Source organism: Triplophysa dalaica, chromosome 14, assembly GCF_015846415.1.
Source record: "Triplophysa dalaica isolate WHDGS20190420 chromosome 14, ASM1584641v1, whole genome shotgun sequence".
Lineage (NCBI taxonomy): Eukaryota > Metazoa > Chordata > Actinopteri > Cypriniformes > Nemacheilidae > Triplophysa > Triplophysa dalaica.
In genome coordinates, this window is record NC_079555.1 from 16,826,794 (window position 1) to 16,839,534 (window position 12,741).

Here is a 12,741-nt window from a genome sequence, read left to right on the forward strand (position 1 = left end):
TAAATAAGACTTGAGCTCCCATGAAGGAAGTCAATATATCATGTTGTGGATAAAGCAATCCCAGAATGCACTGCAACAAGCTCAGTGACATAATAAAGAAAACAAAGCTGTATCATTCACCAGATTTCATGCAAAACGTTGATGTTAAACTTGTGAGTCTAGGTTCTTGTGTCATTATTTAATAAAAATGACACTACTTGTGTGAGTGTCTCAGACACTAAGTGTCTTACCATGCACACACGCTAAAGTGGCGTATCATATGCACGCAACAATATGCGAATTGTATGCATGCAAAATCGAACTTCGGAGTACATATTACACGATAGTGCACAGCGCATGTTATTTATATGCAATTCATGAGAGTGGGCTGGAAGTAACAGTGCCGTGATGGTGTCTATTTTTGTTGAGCTGCCAATTTTCAGTCAATGTGCATTGTTTATTGCCAAAATGCGCATGAAATGACACAAAGATGTAACACTTTGTGACAAGCAGAGCGGGACGAGGGTCGTGAGGGAATGGGCGAGGCCGGTGACGCGAGTTGCACCGATCTCACATCTCTCACGGAGGAGCTCGGAATCATAAAAGGAGGAGCGACAACAGTAAAGAACGAGAGAAAACCATGCCTGGATTTTATGTTATGTTTGTGTGGCCGGCAGTCGACCGTGAGGGTGCTGTCTGCACTTTACTTTTGTCTTGTTGTTTGTTTATTTTATTAAAAGTTTGTTCAAACTTTCGCCAGTTCCCGCCTCCTTCTTCCTTACTTGGAATCTTGTTACACACTTGTACTGCTAAATGACTTAATGTACACAATAGCATGTCAGTGACATCTATTGCATTTTATATAGTCAAACTCACTTAAAAATTGATCTTAAAAACAGAAAAAAATGTATTACATCATATTCAACCACATAAACATATTATGTTATACTGTTTGCTCATATTGTTGCAGGTGCGCTCTGTCAATCACCCTCTCCTGCACTCACACAGTTTGATGAGGGTTCAGTGAGCAAATCCCATAAATTATCCATGATTCCATGTGTGGATAAGAAGAAGTGTGGTTCAGCCATTCAGTGCAACCCCTGTTGGACAAATGGGTATCCAATGCAAGCGCTCTACCTTGTCCAATGCACTTTGCACATGCAAAGTGTGTTAGATGGTAGCTTAGGCCGTAGACTTTTAAACTTTTAAATATTTGTATGTTAATGTAATCCATGAATAGAGGTGATGGTAAATAGACTTTGACTGGCCTCCCAAAATGAAGGGCTCAAGATCAAGACTACATCCAAATCACACCAACAAATTACATACAACACATCTACAAAGCTTATTGACTCAAGACCCAGGAGTATGGCTACAAAATATAAAACAATTGTATTAGGTAAAAGCAAATAAGCCCTCTGCACATCACTTTTGACCACTACAGCTGCATATCTCTACTCCAGTTTCATGTTTTGTTGTATTAAAGAGACAAAGTTGTGGATGCTTGGTTGAGAAATAACTAGCAGATTGCATCTTGATATGAAGAGAGTTTTTAAAATCACACACTGCCAAAATAACTTATACATACAAGGCCCCATATTTCATATGATGTGAAGGAAATCAATGCTGTAAGGGAAGAAGTGCAATCTGTTCAATATCACAATATAGGACAAAGGATCTTGGTCTAGTCTAAATTTCACAAATGCTTTTAGGATTTCTTTCATCTGTGACAGCTAGATATTCAGCAAGAGTAATGCCACAGATACACGACGAAAAAATGGAAAATTTCACGTACACATGAAAGTGTTATAAAACTGTCTGCATTTACACAGATCCAGGAAACCGGATAAAAACGCTGGAGTATGTACGCCTGGCCAGTGGAAGGCGATGTTGTTGAATAAAGAAACAGGATGTGCCTTGGCACATACACAGTTATACGGCAAAAGTGCTTTTTAATACTGTTGGTTGAAGATTATGTGTGTTTAAAGTCTTTTTGCTTTTTGCTTATACACAGTCGCGCAGCGAGGGCTCACAGTATGGGAAGCCGCCAGATTGTAGCAGCCAAACTACATAATACACATGGGCATGACGTCATCGTTTTCAAAAAGTTCCGTCTTGCAGTTTACATTTAAACGAAAAAGGGCCGTTTTCAAAAAGTTGCATTTTTAGTCCCCCAAAACGCTGTTTCCGTCTAAATGAACGTTTTCAGTTGAAATGGTCTCTTGTAAAGCAATGGTCACAAATTTTAAAACAAACAGCATCGACAGTAAACAAATTGCTGTATGTGAATAGCATTATAGCCTGCTCAGAAATCATTGAAGATAATATGTGCTTTATTTTCTTTTATTGCTGAACAAAACAAATAAATTCCAACCTCTCTCTCTCTCTCAATTTCCACTCTTGCCCTTACCCCTGGCAATTGCCCTTGTCTCAGATGTTCCAACAGACAGTGATGTTTCGCCACGTCGATTCGTGTGACACGCTCCTACATCCATTAGTTTTCCTTTCCGCTGACATTTAGACGATGGACCTGTAGGCTCTGGCCTCAGTGAGATATTGAAAAGCAAATTAGTCTAAATGTACAGACCTTGGCTCACCCGCGTGCTCTCAGCCTGCCGCAGCTGATGTTTTGTGCTTTTATTGATTGTTAAACAAACCGATGTATTCAACTTGCAGGTCAGCCAGGGTTCCCCAGCACTAAGACGTTTGAAGAACCCACAAATTAAAGTTTTTTAGGTATTTTCTTTAATATCATATTAAATTGCTAGTATTAATCCTGACAAGTAAACGGTCTTTTCATGGAGGCAGGGAAAAAGGCAAACAAAAAGATCATAGCAACTTTAAAACAGGCCAAATAGTTCTAGTCAGAGCATCTCCATAATGGCAAGTCTTGTAGGATGTACACAGTATGCATGGATTCTCAACGCATCAGAGACTTTATTGAGAAATTTAAGATTTATTCACAACATTTTGAAATAAACTGACCCCTCAAGACATCATTAGTGAGGAATGGGTGAAAATCATAAATTTGTATCCTGTCATTGCAATGCAGCTGTATACATCACACTGTATAAGTCACCTAATAATTACCATTTTTAGGCATTGGAATTGTTTGAACTTTGATAGTTGCGTTACAACATTTGGCTGACAACCTGTCACCAAAGCAATGATGTAGCCGCCGTTTCATTATAAGGGGTTCAATCTAAGTAATGCTGAGCCAAAGGGACTTTAATGTTTCATTAACACTTAACAAAATGGGACTTTTGGTAGTGACCTAAATAAATCTGGTTAATAGCTGATCTTTTGAGGCTTGTTAGATGAAACGGAGATCAATCATTGACCAAAGTGGATTGTGTTTTTAACTAATTGGAACCAAAGATTCCAGCACATTTTGATGGAATGACATGAAGCTACTTAAGTTTCAATTTACTTTGAATTAATGAGATTAACAATGTGAAGACAGAGCATTCACTATTGACTTTAGCTAGAGTTTAATACCTTCCTGCACCAACAGTCTTACCTACACATGACAAGACAAAAGACCCTGGTGTAATTGTGGCAAGAGATCTGTGTTTTTGTTCAAGGGTAGAAAGTAGTCCAAATGCTAAACTACACTATTCTGCTTCCGAAGTAACCAAAAAATATGTTTCCAAATGTAAAGTAAATAAAAAACAATGCAATGCAATACAATTGTTATGTTAATATTAATATTGAAAAAAATAAAATAAAGCAGGTGGGACCCCAGTCTACGCCCACCTTATTACATCATCATCTCAGACTAATGTTTATCAACCAGTAGCATATAAAGTATAAAGTTAGCTTGAAAGCCTCAAAAACAAACAAAAACACATGCTGTGTCCGTCATCGCATACGATGACAGTATGTACTGAATTTGAATAAGCACCTACCTATAGGTCGTTAAAACAGTATGGTCTATATGGTATGAGTGGGCGTAGTATCAAACATTTACGCCATATTTTACATTTACATGAACATTTATGCATTTTCCAGACACTTTTATCCAAAGCGACTTACATTGCATTTTGTTTCTAAGTATGTGCATTCCCCTTGGATAGAACCCACGACCTTGAATTGTTAACTCTTACCACTGAGCTACATGAAGATCACATGACCATAAAATGGTCATATGCCCTTTGACCTACGACGTATTAACAACAACTTGTACATAGGTGCTTTATTTAGTCATGATAAATTCATTTATTGGCACTTACATTAAAAACCTATGTCCGCATTAAAGTTTTCCGCTATATTTATTTGATTTACTTTTGAAATTTGACCGTTGCTCAGCTCCAATTGCATCATGGGATAGAGAAGTGTCAATCCGATCCACACTCACGAATCTTGGAGGAACTAGTTGACCATCCGGGAATTTCTCGTCCACTGTCATTTTGCACACTGAGGTTTCGGATATACAATTCATGACATCATTCTCGCCTACTTTTAGTCGCAGGGACAGTCTTCAATTTATGATATTGGGATCACAAAATCAAAAAAAGGTTTTAGGCTTTTAGTATGACGATGTTAGCCTGAAGATCATCTATAAACCCGTGTTTTGCAAAACATTGAAAAAACTCACATGTAGCAAATAATAACACGTTAACTTGCCCACACCTAGTCTCTTGCCTCCACTAATGCGGATCAACGAGTTTTATGATGTAATTGAGCACTTCTAATCAAATTCCTGTCTTTGGGGTACACTTAACACTTTTTTCTATTGAAAACACTATTTCAAAACTGGGAGGAGTCACTTGTGTGCTTACATCTTTAAATATGTTCAAAGTCTGTGTAGCCGCATATCCATGCGTTACTATTAACTTCCTGGAACTATTGAGAGGCTCCATGAACCGCCAATGCTGTGAAAAAAACAGTTCATTGGAGACAACAGAGTTGACGCAACTCTCTCATTCAACGGCTCGGCCCGGACCTTACCTACTGTTTCAGTTGAAAACACTCTGAACAAGTCTTTTACATTTCAAGACACTTCAGTGGGTCTTTAAAGCAGCATGCTGCCTGAACACAAAACAGTGTACTTGAAACACAAAACAAGTTCCCTGTGTCACCTCTTTCTTAAGCTGGGGATAATTCTATTAAAACCTGTGTTGAACAAGGGCAGAGATTTCGCCTCACAAGACAAGCAATTCATAACAAAGAGCTTCTGCTTGAACTGAACTAATGTGATTACGTGTTTCTGGCCCCGTTTTTTTCTCGCAGCGTTAGAAAATGAGACTCTTATCTGTATGGGGATTTTGCAGAAAACGTTTTTAGTTTAGCCCGCGATTAACCCAACGTTCTGTCAGCTTTGCTGTTCTCTTTTGTTGAATGTTATACATTCCTTTTTCTTGTATAGTGTAGGCTAAATGCAGCAGATACAGAGCAATTTAGCAAGACAATTAATGTCTACCTGAAGCGAATGGCAAAGTTGTGACAGAATAAAATTCAATATTTAGTTAAATTATCTATGGTATGTCTTACCTTTTATATGGTGTATATTTTTCAGCACATGTCATTCAAGCCGAGTTCTCTTGTATTGAATATTATCCCGTCTGTTTAAGTTGTCACTGGCCTTGACATTTTCCTGCCAAATTTGAAGAAGTGATCCATTGTTATCATTCTATTAGTCCCAGTGGTGATGTCTTTATTTGGGCCATGGGTGAATGTTCAAGTTTGTTCTTGGAGGTGGACCTGATCTCAGGAGGCTGCCAAATGGGCTGAATCCTTCACCCAGATCTGCTTCCAAATCCTCCTCCCAAGCTCCTGTAGCTGCTCTGTGTCAGCGGCTGCTTAATGTCCTGCTAAATTGTAATGACTATGGAAGTATAATATAATGAGGGTTATGCTCTGGATTACTAATTACTGCAATTAATGCTTAATAAAAGGTGTCAGGATGACTAGTGGGGTAGAGATTGGGCTGGACTTTCAGGAAAGCCATATAGTGCCAGTTCTGTATCTTAGCCTAGCATCAGCCAGCAATATGATTTACAGCATACTTAAATGATGTACAGATTGTTTGAAGAAGACAATTCAATTTGGTAGATTATGGGTACAGTCCTACATTTATATTTATTCATCCAGCCAAAGCATTTATCCAAACCGACCTCTTAAAACATTTAAAAAAGTGCAATGACAACTAACAATGACCCCAGAAAAATGTAAATAAACAGACATGAAGAATTTTATATATTCAATAATTATCAGTAACTTTACTTGATAAATGTTACAATTTAGCTGAAATTCCAAGTTGCAATTTAGAGTGCTTTCAAAAACCTTACCTGTCTTCTGAATTCTTAAACACCAGCCTTAAATATTGCAAATCATGTGTTACTTCAGAACAACAAAGATCACAAACAGAACTACAACAGGAAATTACATCATCAACAATAGAGTGGTGAATGGCTGACTTACTTTTGCAGGCAAAACCGGGAAATGAGTTTGCATTTTAGCATGTCCAGTTCAATCGTCTTAAAATCAACGCATTTTTGCAAAATACTCTAAAACTTTGCCGTAAATTTGCCGCAGTTTTGTAAGTATTTTACTGTAGATTTCATTTACAATTTTGTTGTAAACATAAACTTACCTAGTTCATATATTTGTAGGTTTTGGCTTAAATGCCCGAAATAATGTCTGTGGTTAAAGCTCTAAACATTCACATTGGATTATATTACACCAGTGATACTGCGCTTGTGACAATTTAAAGCTTTTATGTGTCTTAATAATGGTGGTGTCTGAAGATGTTTTAATGCGATTACAGATATTTTCGGGATCATTAATATCACACTTAATCACAAATAAAGCAACATGGTCACAAATTAATAAAATTGTAAATAGAAATTATTTCACAGGGTAGCCCTTTATTGCTGAACTAACAACAATCTGCAATTTATTCACCACTCAATAAAAAAAAGACAGACAAGACACCTAAAGTGTGCAAGGAGCTCTGGTGTTTTGCAGATGTTCACAGTCAGGTTGTTCTCATTGTCAGATTTGCCACCTGCTCTCTGTATGCTGTTTTATTGTTGTTGATTAGCCAAATTATTGAGGTGTCAACACCAATTGGGTTGATGTGATTGTTGCTTTCTCACAGAGCAGTCATTTTATTGATGCAGTTATCAGAGTCACTCTGTGTATATATATATATATATATATATATATATATATTAGTGGTGGGCATAGATTAATTTTTTTAATCTAGATTAATCTAGATTAAAATGGCTCATTTGAATTCTGCCGAAGGCATTCAGAATATGTGTGCTACCCAAATAATAGCTAAAAGTAAGTCTTTGAGAACGCGTTTCTCAAGCCAGGTGGCGCATTAGACCAGGGGCTCATCTCCTGTTTCCAAAATGCATCACAAACTGCTTGAGAAAGCTGTTCTACTATGATAATTGATGATGAAAATTAAATTATGTTCAATAAGATGTACTTGTGTTTACTTCCGCATTAGCTAAGGGATGCTTTGCGTTTAGATGGTACTTAAGACTGGAAGAGCTCCTACAGTACATTTACATTTAGTCATTTAGCAGACGCTTTTATCCAAAGCAACTTACAAAGAGTGAGGGAGCAACAAGCGATATGTCATACAGGAGCCATAATACATTAGATCTCAATACAAAGTTACTGGTTTCAACTAAAGCTAGACCACTACCTGTTGAGAGAAAGTTTTTTTTTAAAACAATTCCGCATTGCACAAGGTGCAAACAACCTTAGTCTTGTCGATGTTTCTATTGGGAAGCTTCTTAAAAATACATTTTCCCTGAAGCAAACGCGGCGGCTTCATAGCTGCATCCATGTTAGCACATCACGTTTGATGTGGTAATTTCACAGTAACGTTATGTTGTGTTCAGACCAAACGCGAATGGCGTGTCAAGCGCGAGTGATTTATATGTTAATGCAAAGAGCCAATAGACCTACTTGCTGCGCGAATCGCGCGAATGAAGCCCTGGTTATGAGATGATGAGGCGGCTTCTGCTTCCGCGAATGACGCGATTCCCGCGAGTTGAAAAATCTCGTTCTCGCCCCGTGCAGTGCAGTTAAGCTGGTATACATCCGCGCTAAAATATCAAGATGAAAGTCATCATAGCTTGCGTAGTATAGACCCAGCTCCCAACCCAACTTTGAGAATAGATTAACGGCGACATTTTTTTTAACGCGCGATAATAGTCTCACTAACGCCGTTAACGGCCCACCACTGATATATATGTATACATGAATTGGTTCTTAAAGGTCTTGATATACTTCACTTGCCACACCATGTACAGTATTTAGGATTGTTAGATGGTGTAAACGTAGGGTATATACGGCAATTTGTACCGTATTAAAAGTAGGGTTAAACCAAGGAATATTTTTTTATTGTGAGAAAATTTCAGCCCACCAAGGAATATATCTTACAAATATATGCATTTTTTCCACACTGCATAGTCAGAATATCTTTTGGTTACAGAGTGCTGATACATTTATGAGCCTTATTAAATGTATTGATGAGCACAGTTTTCTTTGTTGTTACGGAGTTGGCATATTTTCTATGATGTTAGCATTTCAAAGGCCTCAACCATTTAATTCCAACAGCCATCATGTTTTTTGATAGCCAATAGATTTTCGCCATGAACTCCTACAGCAATTTATTTTTTGATACACCTGTAGGTTCAAGATAAGACTTTTTTGGAGACAGACCATCTTTAACATGCGTATAACAATCAGTATAATAAACTTAGAATTTGGGAGTCTAAAACAAATTATTCAAGGTAAAACTGATTTAAACTTTGTCTTTCCAAAAATGTAATAAAACAAGTCAAAGAAGTTACTTAACTCTGTAAAACTTTTAAATAACCTAATTTCATAACACAGCCTTATTTTAACCCATCAGTGCAAAAACGTGTCTTTAAAGCAAACGGTAATGAGCATAATCTGCCAATTGAACGATTAAAGTTTTAGTCCATGTATGACAAATAATAAAACAGGATAAAAGACATAATTTTTTTAATATTGTGCTGTATAGTTCTACATATTGTGTCATTTTAGTTTTGTTCTTAAGAGGTTAGATCAATTGAAATCGATACATTTTTTTCTGTGAATTGAATGTGTGTCTGTGAGACATTGGGAAGTGGACATCTATCCATGCCCTGTAATATGGATAGATAGAAGTTAACTTTACATTTTACATTGAAATACAATCTTACAATCTTACCTATTCATCAGTATATTAAATATTATTGATCTACTGATATGTAGTTTAGTGGAGAACTATTAAATTATGTTCTTCTGAAATTACGAACATAAATTTGTAAGGAAACATGTTGGAGCAGTATGCAGTAAAAGCAACTGTCAGCTCTCAAAATGAAGCAAAGCATTAGAGGCGATTTGGGACGGGAAATCATTTATGCTCCGTGGGATTTAACCAAATTCTCAATCATTGAGAAAAGTGATGTCTGGCAAGGCCTGGCGTACTGGTGGTCACAGAGGAAAAACAGCTTTGTGATGGATTTAATGGCAAGTCACAGCCACAGAGAAACCCACCAGCTTCACAATCAAATGAGAATTAATGCCTCGTGAGCCATAAAACCTAAATCAATCTTCAACGCTTAATGTTTATCTCCAGTATTAAATATTTTTAGACACTGTTGACAGCTTATCAGCTTATAATTCAAGATATGTTACATCTATAAAATATTCAGTAATACTCCACCCTGATAATAATTGTGTTTAAACCTTTGCTTTGGGATGCAGTATGAAGGATGGCCCATAATTACAAATCTATTTTGTGTTAAAAAATTTGACACTGTGTTAAAATGTCATCCAAAAACACAGTTAGTGGGGACAGGGGAAATTTTAAGATGTCTGTAATAACAAGATAAGGGTTTTATGAAAAGGTCAATGAAAAAGAATGTGCAGTGTTGGTTCAAATTGACCGCTCCACTCACAATATTAAATATGTCTGCAAATCCATTTTGTAAACAGACTGGTTATGCTAAAACTGACAAAACCAATAACAATATCGTTCCTGTTGGGTGGAAACCTCCTATATCAGGGATTTTAAAGCTTTTGACTCCAAGTCACCTCGCACTCAGAAAAACTTAAAATGTCTACATGAAAACAGATATTTAAGAGCTTGACATAAAATAATTTTTTTTAAAATTATATAAATAACCAAATAATAAGAAAGATCTTGTTTTTAATACTTTAAAATGTATTTGAAATTCTAATTTTGTTTATATTAGTCATCTTGAGGGCCCCTTTGAAGTCAGCTGGGGTCCCCTAGTGGGCCACACCCCACCTGTTTAGAACCACTGTATACCATTCCATTCAACAAACTGTTAAAGACATAGCATTTTTTATGATTGATATTGTGGTTTTATACAGTATGATCAGACACTGTGTCTGTTATCATCTGTTATCATCAAACCTGAAGGACTTTCTCTCATCTGCAGAACACAAAATAAAATATTTTTAAGTTGGTAACCGATCAGCACTCATTCACTTCTATTGTATGGACATAAAACCAATGCAAGCGAACGGTTGCCAGTTAACAAACATTCTTCAAAATATATTTTTTGGCCGTACAGTTTTGAAATGAGAGGAAATGATGACAGAATTTCCTTTTTTGGTGAACTATCCAGTTAACATTTCACCAACATGAAGCTCAAATGTAGGTTTTAAACCTATGAGTGTTTTAAACCATTAGAATAGTCACAACCAGTAAATAAAGTACCTTGTGGTTGAAAATCAATTGTGTAAAAAACTGCAACATATTCAAAAACAGAGATGTTGATTTTGTGAGGTTTAATGATCATCTGCATGAGTTTTGTTTCACACATTTGGTACATGAAGTTAATTTTTACACCAAACATATTCCCCATGTAAAAAAAGACAAAAAAGTCAAAATGCTTCACATATGGAAGAATAACTAGCAGTGACAGAGTTCATGTTCACAAGGAATCGGACGATGATTTTCCTTTATAAACATGAAGATATATTGTATACATAAGTTAGAAAACATCAACAAAAAAGCTACAATTCACACGTATAAAACAAAATCGCCAGGAACGCAAACAAACAAATGAAATCAAATTATTTCACAATTTCAAAAGAAAACAATTTAAAATCAAAATAATCTGAGGCAGTAGGACATACTATAGTGAGGATGCATGATCTTCAATACTGAAAATAAGAATAACAGCAATAATGAAAATATGTGACATGGGGACAGGTACAGCTCTTTCCAGCAATGCGACCGAGGGACCACAGATGACTCAAACGCTACACTAGTACACATAGAAATCAATGCCAGGCGAAAAGGTGTGCACGGCAGGTAGCTTTACATAACCTAGCCCAAAAACCACTGCAAAAATACACATCTTCAAAACCAATCCTGAACAACTCTAAAGGGTTTCTCTTTATCAACTTTCACATTGAGCACAAACACTGAGCAATTTTTTTTCCAGCATGTACATTTGACATGACCTAACAACATGAGCATCATTCAGAGGATATCAATATTTGAAGAGGTCTGGTTGAGGTTGTTAAGAGGGCAGCAGTGATTTTGTATTGGCTCTTCATATGGTGCAGGACTGAAACACGATCTAGAAGAAGGTTCACTTTAAGTGAGGATTACTCTTTAAAAAAATACATCAACATATGCATTTCTTTCAAAAATAGCTTGAAAAAAGAAATTTGTGGATCGTCCCTGAAAACATTTTGTGTAGGTCGACCAGTCAAAGTAAACCAGACAATCATTTTAAACCAATAAACATTAAAACACATGTTTTTTCAAGGACAACCTACACTCATAAATACAGCAGCAACTGAAATGAAACACTTTCTTATCTAACAACAACTGATAGAGAAAATATACTGATGCGGGAGATCTGTATCGCCTAAAACTAGAACTGTAGATGTTGTTTTTCCCCTCGATCTTTGATAATACCAAATGTAAACATCTGTGTAAAGCAAATCAGGACTGCTCCGTTTATTTGGTAACTGCAAGCAAACAAATGAGTGTATCCATTACCAAACACAAAAGCTTTTACTTGTGATGTAGAGAAGATATCTCACGAGTAGACAAGAGCGCTTGAATTTTATTGTTTAGAGCAAAGGGAACATTCACGTTTCACACCATAATGGCCAAATGTCATTTTAATGCCATTTAGTACTGCACAGATGTCATTGCGAGGCAGAAAACTGTCAATTTACCCTTTATGATTGAATGTTGTGAATGAATGTTGTGGACATGGGCCATGTTGTTATTTTGACGAGAAGTTAAAAAAAAAGAGTTAACATTAACAGTCACTCCAACCAAGCATGTACAACACGAAGCAAGCAAATATAATGTAAGGTAAAAAGGTGAAAAACACACATTAGTAACAATCGTTTAAACGCACGTTTCACTATGATGAAAGAAAAATTAACCGAAAAATGATGCAATGCTAAAGGGACCGTTCACACTAAACTTCTCTTATTAGTTACTTGTGTTCAATATATGCATGATGTTATAATGTCATACGTTTTTTATGCAAGAGTTTATATGAACAGTATTTGAAAAAAAATACAATGTTGGTAACTATACAACAGCGTGACCCATTGACTTGTATTGATTTTGTGTCGATACAATAGAAGTCAATGAGGCCCAATGTTGTTTGGTTACCAACATTTTTCAAAATATCTTCTTTTGTGTTCTGCAGAAGAAAGAAACTCATACAGGTTTTAAATGAGAAGAGGGTGAGAAAATAATGACAGAATTTTTTTTTTTAT